The following is a 12,644-nucleotide window of genomic DNA, read 5'->3' as shown; positions in this document are numbered from 1 at the left end:
ATGCACAGAAAACTTTGCATATAATTATTAGCAAGTTCACAGAGCCTCTGACTCTGGCTTGGAGAAAGATGACTCTGATGAGGAGGAGTGCAAGCCATTCCTGAAAGACAAAGCCCTGATGGCTCCAAGGCTGAACCCCAGGTCAGGACAGAGAACACTGGGACAGGTCCACCTTCAGACAAGAACACCAAGATTTTCAAATGCAGGACTGTGTTGTCACCCTAGACGTTAAAAAGCCCAAAAGGCCCCAAAAACAGCCCCCAGGAGAGGACCCACCTGAAAGGGAATGACTACTTTCCACAGAAAAGCTTGTCTATGCCTCAAGTCAGTGATGAAGGGTTGCCTAGCAGCAGGTACAGTGGAGGCATTAAAGAGGTACGAGGCGCCACCTCTGCCCTCAGGAAACTTAGACTCTCATTAGGAGAGAGGAGACACAGACTCAAAAAGATTAAAAGACAAGATGATAGACGATTAAGCATCAAAAACTCTGGCACAGACCATAATAACAACATATTAACATTTATCAAAATGAACCCAGGAGCTCCAAGTTAGACAGAAGGCAGGATTAAATGCCATCACTTGAAAATAGAAGAAAACCAAAAATAAGCAAATCGTATCAGTGGCTATCATACTGAAAAACGAAGGGCAATTCAGAAAATGCAGAAGCTACTTGAGTGACAATAATGAACCAGCATTCAATTTACTCCACTGTAAAGCAATTTGCAGAGCTGAGAGCTGCATACCTGGAGAGGAATCATGGTAAGCAGGCAGAAAAACAAGTCTAAATAGATCATCTGTTTCAGACGGAGTGAAGAGGATGTAGTTTTAGAAAAGCATTGCAAATTTGGAACTATCTTATTCAAGCTCATACAAGAAAAGACACTTCTTAAAAAGAAATGGAAACAGAAAATCATTTGTATAGACATATCTAAAATGTATCTTTAAAAATCACAGTGAAATAAAAAGTTTAAGAGCTTTCCAAAAATTATTTAATTTGGGCCATTCTGGTGACAGATCTCTATGTGTATAACTCTACCTCTTCGATTAAAGTAATGATAAAATGACCACTAAGTCTAGTCAGAATGATCGTTTTACAGGTGTTCCAATGACCTTATGATAAAAGATCAAATTTTTAAGGTATAATATGTCAAAAAACATTTCCACATATTCTGTCTTGGTTCATCCTCATAATTCAATGAAGTACACAGGAAGACAGGATGAGGATTATTCCCATTTAGTACATAAAGAAACTGAGGACCAGCAAGGTCATGTGATTTTGCCTCTGCCTGGAAGCTACTAAAGGGGAAAAAGAACCCACACTCCCAACGTTCAGCCCGGCTATGGCTCTCACGGTAAAGTAGGGTAGATGGCAACACAAATGGCACATTTGGTAGAAGTTGGCATACAGGTCACTTTATAATAGAAATTCCGTGCGTTTTCCCCAGTTCTCATAAAGAAAGGCCAAGGTGAGGCCGGGCGCAGTGGCTCATCCCAGCACTTTGGGAGGCCAAGGCGAGCAGATCACCTGAGGTCAGGAGTTCGAGACCAGCCTGGCCAACATGGTGAAACCCGTCCCTACTAAAAATACAAAACTTAGCTGGATGTGGTGGTGGGCACCTGTAATCTCAGCTACTCAAGAAGCTAAGGCAGGAGAATCACTTGGACCCGGGAGGCAGAGGTTACAGTGAGCCAAGATCGTGCCATTGCACTCCAGCCTGGGCGACAAGAGTAAGACTCCATCTCAAAAAAAAAAAGAAAAGGAAAAGACAGGCCAAGGTGTTTTTCTCACAAAGCCAAATTTCTAGTCTGCCAACACCCTGTAGGGAACCAAACCAGGCAAAGGAATTGGAAATGCTGAGAGTTCAGGATCATAGCAGGAAAGAATCATCAGGAACCTTATGACTACTTAGAGAAGGTAGAAATATCAGTACCTAGACATATTAACTGAGTGCACACCATTCCCTTGGGAAACTCACAACTGTATTCATTTGCTTACTAGGTTAAGCAAGTAAGTGGTTACCAGAAACAGCTAGCAAACCATGTCCACTAAAGCTTGCTATCAGGATTCTCTCGCTTAGAAGGTTTAAGGACGGCAGGTGGAAAGGGGCCTGTGCTTGAAGCAGGGGAGACACAGGCCAGGGGCAGATGAACCTGCTCTCCTACACTGAGAGTCTCCCTCCAGAAAGGACCACTACAGAGCGCTGCTCACCAAACACCAGGTCACCGTCAGGAAGGGGAAAGTGCGGGAAAAGGGGAGGCGGAAGGAAGGAAGGAGATGAGAAGGGAGGAGGGAAGAAGAGAAGAAACAAAGGAAAAGAAGGAAAGGGGGCAAAGTCCTAACTGCCCCATTCTGTGTTACCTAAATACCCATTTCTCATCTACACCCAAAAGAAAAAATGCAGTCAAAGAATTAAACCCTCCAGGAAAACTGAGGTGGTGAAGCTCTATTTCTGAGAGCCCAGAAGCCCTAACACACATTCATTCATTGGCTCCTGCACTTACCTGTTGAAGTCCAAGCCTTTCCACATAGCTAAGGTGCTTTCATTCCACCCTCACCGCCTCCATTTTGTATTGCCTGGGGCAGACATTACCAGTAATCTCTTCGCAAGCCCCTGGTGCAAGCCTAGCCCCCTAAGCTGCAATGAAAGAACTCACTCACGGGTCCCCAAGGAAACAGAGCCATCTCTGGCTTCCAGGAAACCCCCCATAACAGCCATTCTGCTCTCCACCTCTCCCTCTTCTCTGGCTTCTTAGTTAATAGCTCACATGTCTCCTTCTCCACGGGGGAAAAAAATTTAATAAACTGTCTTTGACTCAATGTCCCTCCCAAGCTATTCCCCTATCTCCGTCCTTCCACTCACAGCAGATGTAACGATGGGTAAGCAGGCGAGGAGTGCCCTTCCAGCCCTTCCAGTCAGCTGCGCCCAGTTCCTCACCCTGTGCTGACCGTCATGACCCCAACTCAGTCGTCAGTCACCCAACTGTCAGACCCAACAGCCGCCACCAGCGCCAACCCTGCCCAAGCCCTTGGACTCCCTCGCACGGGCGCCTCCACCCTCTGACCCTGCCCAAGCCCTTGGACTCCCTCGCACCGGCACCTCCACCCTCTGACCCTGCCCAAGCCCTTGGACTCCCTCGCACCGGCACCTCCACCCTCTGACCCTGCCCAGGCCCTTGGACTCCCTCGCACCGGCACCTCCACCCTCTGACCCTGCCCAAGCCCTCGGACTCCCTCGCACCGGCACCTCCACCCTCTGACCCTGCCCAAGCCCTCGGACTCCCTCGCACGGGCGCCTCCACCCTCTGACCCTGCCCAGGCCCTTGGACTCCCTCGCACCGGCACCTCCACACTCTGCACACCCTGCAAGGCCTTCCCAATGGCCTCACGCTCTTCTTTCTCCCTTCACCTACATTTTTGCTTCTGGAGTTCGATTCTGACTTTTCTCATCCACACCTTCGTCTTAGGCATTCTCCCTCTTCTGTAAGTTAGGCCCATGTTTTCCAAATGCGAATCTAGTGCCCAGGCACCTCCTACACTGCCCGAGCCAGACCTGCACTAAGTGCCCCTGGGCACGTCCACTCAACTAAGCTTGGACTTCTACTACCCTTCTGGTCCCTGTCCCTCCCCAGTCCCACCAGCCCCTTTCATCACAAAGGGATGAGCCCCTCCCTCCAGCTTGCCCCATTCATACACACGGGGGTAAGCCCCTCCTCCACAGCTTGCCCTATTCATACACAAGGGTAAGCCCCTCCTCCACAGCTTGCCCTATTCATACACAAGGGGATGAACCCCTCCCTCCAGCCTGACCCATTCATACACACGGGGGTGAGCCCCGCCCCCCCAACTTGCCCTATTCATATACAAGGGGATGAACCCCTCCCTCCAGCCTGCCCCATTCATAGACAGGGGGATGAGCCCCTCCCTCCAGCCTGCCCCATTCACACACATGGGGCTGAGCCCCTCTCCCACAGCTTGCCCCATTCATACACCGGGGGATGAGTGCCTCCCTCCAGCCTGCCCCATTCACACACACAGGGGTGAGCCCCTCCCTCCCAGCCCCACACCCAATACCTGGGCTCTGGCTCTTCCAGCACTCTCCATCCCTACCCTCCTCTCCCCATTCTGTGCTTAAATTACATTTTAACAACCTCTTAACCAATTTTCCTGACTGAGTCCATGTTCCAGTTTACCCTAAACCTCGCCACAAAAGCTACTTTATCAAGTCAAATCTGGACTTCGGTTTTAAGCAGTGGGCTGAAGACTTCATTTCTTTCCTCTCAGACTCTGGGAAATCACACAAAAGCAGGAAGGAGAAGGCGATCAGGCCATTGCACTCCAGCCTGGGCGACAGAGCAAGATTCTGTCTCAAAAAAAAAAGGAGAAGAAAAAACGGAAATATAAACTCCATCTACAGTGAAACTCAGAAACATCTATAATCCAAAGGCATAGTATCTGAAGACAGACGGCATTGGCTGCTGAGGTCAAGAAGGAGCAGGTGCTGGAGGCGGGCTGGGGGAGCCACAGCCCCGCACACCCGGGCAGCAGTCCCTGGACCACGTGCATGCCCTGGAAACAATGCTGAAATGGGCAATGTCCCCCTGGAGGGGACAATGGCAACAGGTGCCCAGGCTGGGGCCAGGTGCTTCCCACACACCACATGGTAGGAAGGAGAGTAGGGCAAGCAGGGACACCTGGTGTCTTCTCAGGAAGCTGTTTCTGGCTCTTCAAGCTGAGGAGAGACGCGTTGCATCCTGGGCGGCCTGCATCTGCCCTTCTCCTTTGGCTTGGGGTAAATGACAGCTCAAAGAATTTCCTGACAAACACAACGGCATGTTGTCAGCACTCCTGCCAGCCCGCGATGGGGGCCGGGCCCAGCTCCACATATAGATCCTGCTGGACCAGGAAAGATTCACCATGAAAAGACCAGCGATCAAAAGAAATGAGCACAGGCGCCAAGCAAAGGCTCTACAAAGGGAGACAGCCAGGCAAGAAAAACAGAAAAAGACATCAAAGGATGGAAAACACAAAGTTTTTGTGTTGACACAGTATTGACACAGGGTAGCTGAAAACTGTAATCAAACGTATCAACAAAACTCGTAAAACTTAATGGAGGAATCATCTTTCTAAAAACAGGGAAGAGAAGAAAAGACAAGCAGCCAGGCATGGTGGCTCATGCCTATAATCCCAATACTTTGGGAGGCCAAGGTGGGCCTCAAGGTGGGCTTGAGCTCAAGAGTTTGGGACCAGCCTGGGCAACATGCTGAAATCCCGTCTCTACATAAAATATAAAAGTCAGCCAAGTCTGGAGGTGTGCACCTGTAGTCCCAGCTACTCAAGAGGCTGAGATGGGAGGCTGGAGCACCAAGGCTGCCATGAGCAGAGACTGCACCCCTGCACTCCAGCCTGCTTGACAGAGTGAGACCACGTCTCAAAAAAATAGATAAGAAAAGAAAAACACACAGAATGGGGTAAAGATTTGCAAATATCCATCTGTCAAGGGATTAATAACCACAACATATAAGAAGCTCAGACGGCCGGGCATGGTTGCTCAAGCCTGTAATCCCAGCACTTCGGGAGGCCGAGACGGGTGGATCACGAGGTCAGGAGATCGAGACCATCCTGGCTAACACAGTGAAACCCCATCTCTACTAAAAAAATACAAAAAAACTAGCCGGGCGAGGTGGTGGGCGCCTGTAGTCCCAGTTACTCAGGAGGCTGAGGCAGGAGAATGGCGTAAACCCGGGAGGCGGAGCTTGCAGTGAGCTGAGATCCAGCCACTGCACTCCAGCCTGGGCAACAGAGCGAGACTCCGTCTCAAAAAAAAAAAAAAAAAAAAAAAAAAGAAGAAGCTCAGACAACTCAACAGCAAAAAATAAAATAAAATAAAATAACTCAATTAAAAAATGCGCAAAAGATCTGAACAGATATTTCTCAAAAGAAGATACACAAATGGCCAAGAGGTATATAAAAAAATGCTCAACATCACTAATTGTCAGAGAAATGTAAATGAAAACCACAATGAGCTATCATTTCACACAGTTAGAATAATTTTTATTAAAAAGACAGACAATAGCAGATGCTGGCAAGGATGTAGAGAAAGGGAGCCCTCATATGCTACTGATGGGAATATAAATTAGTACAGTCATTATGGAAAAGAGTGTGGCGTTTCCTCAAAAAACTAAAACTAGAGCTACCATATCATCCAGCAATCCCACTACTGGGCAGATAATCAAAGGAAAGAAAATCAGTATGTTGAAGAGATACCTGCACCCTCGGGTACACTGCAGCATCGTTCACAAGAGCCAAGACATGGAATCAATCTAAGTGCCCATCAACAGATGAATAAAGAAAATGCGGTATACGTACACAGTGGAATATTACTCAGTCACAAAAAAGAATAAAATTGCCACGGACAGTGGCTCATGCCTGTAATCCCTGCACTTTGGGAATCCAAGGCAGGAGGATTGCTTGAGCTCAGGAGTTCGAGACCAGCCTGAGCAACATGACGAAATCCCATCTCTACAAAAAATACAAAAAAAAAAATTAACCTGGTGTGATGATGTGCACCTGTAGTCCCAGCTACTCCGGGGCCTGACGTGGGAGGATCAATTGAGCCTGAGAGGCGAGGTGCAGTGAGCTGAGATCACACCGCTGCATTCCAGCCTGGATGACAGAGTGAGACCCTGTCTCACAAAAAAAGAAAGAAAGAAAAAAGAATGAAATCCTGTCATTAGCAGCAACATGGATGGAACTGGAGGTCATTCTGTGAAGTGAACTAAGCCAAGCACAGAAAGACAACACATGTTCTCAGTCATCTGTGGGAGCTAAAAAACAAAGTGGATCTTCTGAAGATGGAGTCGACTGATGGTTACCAGAGACTGAGAAAAGGAGCAGGTGGCTTAGATGAAGAAAAGTTGGTTAACAGGTACAAATATACAGTTGGATAGACGAAATAAGGCATAGTGTTTGGTATATCAGCAGGTTCACCACAGTTTACAATAGTCTATCGTACATTTCAAAATAGCTAAAAGAGAATAGTTTGAATGGTTCTGACACAAAGAAAAAACAAGTATTTAAGGTGATGGATATCTCAGATACACTGATTTGATTTTTACAATCATACGAATGTATTAACTTATCACATATACCCTGAAACTATATACATTTAATATGCATCAATTTAAAAATCATTTTAATTAAAAAAAAGAAGCAGCTGGGTGTGGTGTGCTCAAGACTGTAATTCCACAACTGTAAGAGGTCAAGGTAGAAAGATTGCTTGAGCCCAGGAGTACAAGACCAGCCTGGACAATATGATGAGACCCCCATTTCATTGATTAATTAAGTGATTGACTAGATAGAGTAGATAGATAGAGATAAATAAATAAATAAATAAATAATAAATGAGCTGGGCCTGTAGTCTCAGCTACTTGGGAGGCTGAAGCCAGGGAATGGCTTGGGCCCAAGAGTTCCAGGCTGCCATGAGCCATGATCGCACCACTGCACTACAGCCTGGGCAACAGAGCAAGACCTTGTCTCAAAAAAACTTTTTTTAAAAAGAGGCCTGGCATGGTGGCTCACACTTGTAATTCCAGCACTTTGGGAAGCCAAGGTGGGAGGATCACTTGAGGTCGGGAGTTCAAGACCAGCCTGGCCAACCTTTGCCATGGCCAACATGGCAAAACCCCGTCTCTACGAAAAATACAAAAATTAGCTGGGTATGGTGGCGTGCACCTGTAATCACAACTACTTGGGAGGCTGAGGCAGGAGAATCTCTTGAACCCAGGAGGCGGAGGTTGCAGTGAGCTGAGATTGCACCACTGCACTCCAGCCTAGGTGACAGCAAAACCTTGTTTCAAAAGAAAAAAAAAAGAAAAGCAAAAGAGAAAAATGCAAACAGAGCTCAAAGAAGATATGGCAAGACAACGCAAGACACATAGATGGAAATGAAAACTTCCAGCTCACAGAAATGAAAACTTCCAGCACAAGGAGGAAGCGTGCAGTGGAAAGGACACAAAGACAGACAGCCCCCAAACACAGCAGGCAACAGGGACAGAACTGAGAAAGGTCCCTCCAACGAATTTCAGATCAAAAAAGAAATTTGACCTGAAATTCAAAGTTAAATTCAAAGCTGCAAAACATCCACAAAACAATAAAATCAAGAAGTGAATGCTCGAAAGAAAATCCATGTGCTTAAAATGCTTGTATTAATAAAAAGAATGGAAACAAATAATTTAAGCAACTGCAAATAAAAGACAGAACACCAACAGAGAGGGTAATTAAGATAGCAAAATGCTTAGCAATGGGCTGGGCACAGTGGCTCAAGTCTGTAATCCCAGCACTGTGGGAGGTCGAGGCGGGCGGATCACCTGAGGTCAGGAGTTCAATACCAGCCTGACCAACATGGAGAAACCCCGTCTCTACTAAAAATACAAAAAAATTAGCCAGGCGTGGTGGCGCATGCCTGTAATCTCAGCTACTCGGGAGGCTGAGGCAAAAGAATTGCTTGAACCTGGGAGGCGGAGGTTGTGGTGAGCCAAGATTGCGCCATTGCACTCCAGCCTGGGCAACAAAAGCGAAACTCAGTCTCAAAAAAAAAAAAAGAAAGAAAAATGCTGAGCAGGCCGGGCGCGGTGGCTCACGCCTGTAATCCCAGCACTTTGGGAGGCCGAGGCGGGTGGATCACGAGGTCAGGAGATCGAGACCATCCTGGCTAACACGGTGAAACCCCATCTCTACTAAAAATGCAAAAAATTAGCCGGGCGAGGTGGCAGGCGCCTGTAGTCCCAGCTACTCGGGAGGCTGAGGCAGGAGAATGGTGTGAATCCGGGAGGCAGAGCTTGCAGTGAGCTGAGATCCGGCCACTGCACTCCAGCCTGGGCGACAGAGCCAGACTCCTTCTAAAAAAAAAAAAAAAAAGTATTGAGCAAATGAATGGAAATTGTTTTTAAAATTTTGTATTAAAAATTTCAACTGGCCGGGCACGGTGACTCACGCCTGTAATCCCAGAACTTTGGGAGGCCAAGGCAGACAGATCACGAGGTCAGGAGTTCGAGACCAGCCTGACCAACATGGTGAAACCCCATCTCTACTAAAAATACAAAACTTAGCCGGGTGTGGTGGTGCACGCCGATAATCCCAGCTACTCAGGAGGCTGAGGCAGGAGAATTGCTTGAACCTGGGAGGTGGAGGTTTCAGTGAGCCAAGACTGCACCACTGCGCTCCAGTCTGGGCGACACAGCGAGATTCTGTCCCAAAATATAAGTAAAAATAAAAATAAATAAAAAATTAACAAAAAAAATTCAACTGATGAAATTAAAAAAAAAAAAAAAAATGGGAACAACCTGAAAGACAAATCCTCAATTCTCAGAGACTTCACTCCTCTACAGAAATGCCTCTGCAAGGGTGCCTCTTGGTGCATAAATCCACGAGGGTTGGGATTTTGTCTGTTTCCTCCTATGCTGTGTTCCAGGCACATACAATAGTGCCTTATTGCAGGGAATAAATAAATATTTGTCCACTGAATAAATTATGGATTTTCCAGGAAAATGTAAGTTACCAAAACTCATCAGAAAAGAAAGACAAGAAATCTGAACAACTAGTTACCACAGATTAAAAAGTCAACGTCGTAAGAGCACCATGCCTTAGGAGCAGGCAACACCATCACTACCTTCAGTTATTTCCAACACAGAAACAGAAAGAAAATTCCCAAGTGCTTTTTATGCAGCCAGCATAGCAGTGAAACAAAACTCAACCAAGAAAATACACAGATATTAATGTGAAAATTTTAAGTAAACGACTCGTAAACCGAATCCAGCAGAGGACTATTTCACAATTAAGTGGAATTCTTTCTAAGGATGCAAAGGCTGGGCCAACATTTAAAAAGGTATTAACGTAACTGACCAAAGAGATCAAAAGAGAAAAATCCTAAGACCAAATTATCAGTTCCATAGATATAAAAAAGCATTTGAAAATTTAATCTCTAGGCCGGGTGTGGTGGCTCACACCTGTAATCCCAGCACTTTGGGAGGCCGAGGCAGGTGGATCACAAGCTCAGGAGATCGAGACCATCCTGGCTAACACACTGAAACTCCATCTCTACTAAAAATACAAAAAATTAGCCAGGCATGGTGGCAGGCACCTGTAGTCCCAGCTACTCAGGAGGCTGAGGCAGGAGAATGGCGAGAAGCCGGGAGGTGGAGCTTGCAGTGAACCAAGATCGCGCCACTGCACTCCAGCCTGGGTGATAGAGTGAGACTCCGTCTCAAAAAAAGAAAAAAGAAAAGAAAATTTAACCTCTGTCTTCCATTTCAAAACTCTTTCCTCACTTGGCAACAGGCAGACCCTTGAACACTGGCCTGGTCCATCTGTCCCTCAGCCTGATGGCACAAAAAGCCAAAAGCCCTTGGTCTCTTTGCCCTGTGACCTGACTGCACTGATCTCAGGACTCCAGGAGAACCTCCCAGAACAGGAAGGAGGCACTCATACCCTGTGTGGCTTACAACCTGCCCTGCTTGCTTACTGGTTTTGGTGGTAAACCTAAGGGTAAGCGACTTGAAACAAGCCCAAGTCATCATTGTCACCCACCTTCCCACCCTGGCCATCCTTTCTGGTCTGGCCCAGCTCACTTGGCAGCAGTGGGCTCAAATGGGAATTGACAGACGAAGCCCTCACTCTGCCCACACCTGCAGGCCCTGCTGGCCGCTGGTCCATCTTAGTCACATGCCTGTCCCCAGACCTACACACGGGCAAAGCTACCGCTGCCTAGAGGTTCACTCTTCCCATCACTAGGCATGTTTGCCACATGGAGATTTAACGCACACAACTAAAGAAGGTCTATTAATGTCAAAAGTTCAAAGAAACATGATTGCAGGAGAGAAGTCATACTGTTTGTATACACTTTGAGATAGTCACAAAGAACTACTGTTTTGTTAACTGACAAGTATTCGTTAAACTCATTTTGAGAAAATGGATTTCTATTGACCAGTAAACTAAAAGTGTGCAAAAGCATTTCAAATATAATGATGAAAAAATCCAGAATCATTACCATGAATTTGCTCGGCATTTTGCGATCTTAACGACCCTCTATGTTGGTCTTCTTTTATTTGCAGTTGTAGTACTGCCCTTTACCTTTCAAGTCTCATTACCTTCACTCAGTGGTCAATAATCAGATCTCTATCTTTTCATGTAAAGTGTTTTCCATGGGATTTGAATGTCACTGACAAGTAAAAAAAAAAAAAAGCTATCGTTTTCAGTTCTTGTTTACTGCAATGATGGTTCTTCAAACTCAAGAAAGTCTTGGTCCATGGTACTATCCAATAAAATCCAAACAGCAAAAGTCAGCTACTTCTTTTAAGATAAAGAAGAAAATCCAATAATATATTTGACTCCCTTAGGAGAATCGATTTCATTCATTTTTCAAATCTCAGAAAATGACATTTCAGTTAACCTCAAAGATACAAAGATGCTGAAGATAAAATCCTCTGGGTTTTTTGAGAGATTTCTTAAGGAGATCAAGAAGTTATATTAAGTAGCACTGGCAGAGTATGCACCTTCAAGCAGTACAAGATTATGGAACCTTCTGTCTACCCATGTGGTCTCTCCCCATGTATCCCTATGTATATCTAGTTAAGGAAAAAGCAGTAGAACTTAGCAGGTAAGGGGCTTTGAGGTCAGTTTGGGTTAAAAGCCTAACTAGGTCAGAATCCAAGGTCTGTCATTCACTAGTTAAGTGGCCTTGGACAGGTAACTATTCTCTCTGAGCCTGTTTATTCATCTGTAAAACAGGAACAATAACACCTACCAATAATGATTGCTGTGAGAATTAAATGAAATATTTGTACAGTGCTAAGCAGAGTGACACAAAGTCCAGAGCTAAATCACTGGTAGTTAAGCCATCAGCCTTGTGAATGTGATACAGCCACTGGTCAAATCCTATAGCCTAGTTTATTACACAGGACACTTAGCTACTGCCCTGTACAAAATTTATTTGTAAGAATTTTGTCTTAGGCAGGGTGCGCTGGCTCATGACTGTAATCCCAGCACTTTGGGAGGCCGAGGCGGGCAGATCGCTCGAGCTCAGGAGTGTGAAACCAGCCTGGGCAACATGGCAAAACCCCGTTTCTACAAAGAAAAAAAAAGGAATTTTCTCTCATTATAACAATTAGAACAACACTTATTGAACACACTATGTGCCAGGCACTGTTCTAAGTGCTTCACTTAAGTGTATTAACTCATTTAATTTCATAACAGTCAATGGGTGGTGGGGGGGGTGATGCTTATTTTATTGGCAAAGGAAACTGAGGCCCAAGGTCACATAGTTAATAAGTGCTAGAGTCAAGATTTAAAACTTAGGTGTCTGGCTAGCATATATTATTTTAGTAACGCTGCTGCCTCTCTGACTGTAACCTACGTAAAAGCAGACATAGGCTGGGTGCGGTGGCTCAAGCCTGCGATCCCAACACTTTGGGAGGCCGAGGTGGGCAGATCACAAGGTCAGGAGTTCAAGACTAGCCAGGCCAAGAGGTGAAACCCCGTTATCTACTAAAAATACAAAAATTAGTTGGGTGTGGTGGCGGATGCCTGTAATCCCAGCTACTCGGGAGGCTGAGACAGGAGAATCGCTTGAACCCGGGAGGTGGAGATT

The 12,644-nt window shown here is 46.0% G+C and overlaps 1 protein-coding gene across 5 annotated transcripts in view; it reads right to left on the bottom strand.

Moving 5' to 3' along the window:
• EIPR1 (EARP complex and GARP complex interacting protein 1) overlaps positions 1–12,644 on the bottom strand; it is a 174,350-nt gene that overhangs the window by 160,519 nt on the left and 1,187 nt on the right. The window lies entirely within an intron of this gene.

Source organism: Macaca fascicularis, chromosome 13 (assembly GCF_037993035.2).
Source record: "Macaca fascicularis isolate 582-1 chromosome 13, T2T-MFA8v1.1".
Classification (NCBI taxonomy): Eukaryota; Metazoa; Chordata; class Mammalia; order Primates; family Cercopithecidae; genus Macaca; species Macaca fascicularis.
The sequence above is the reverse complement of the archived record's forward strand: the minus strand, read 5'-3'. Positions and strand labels throughout refer to the sequence as shown.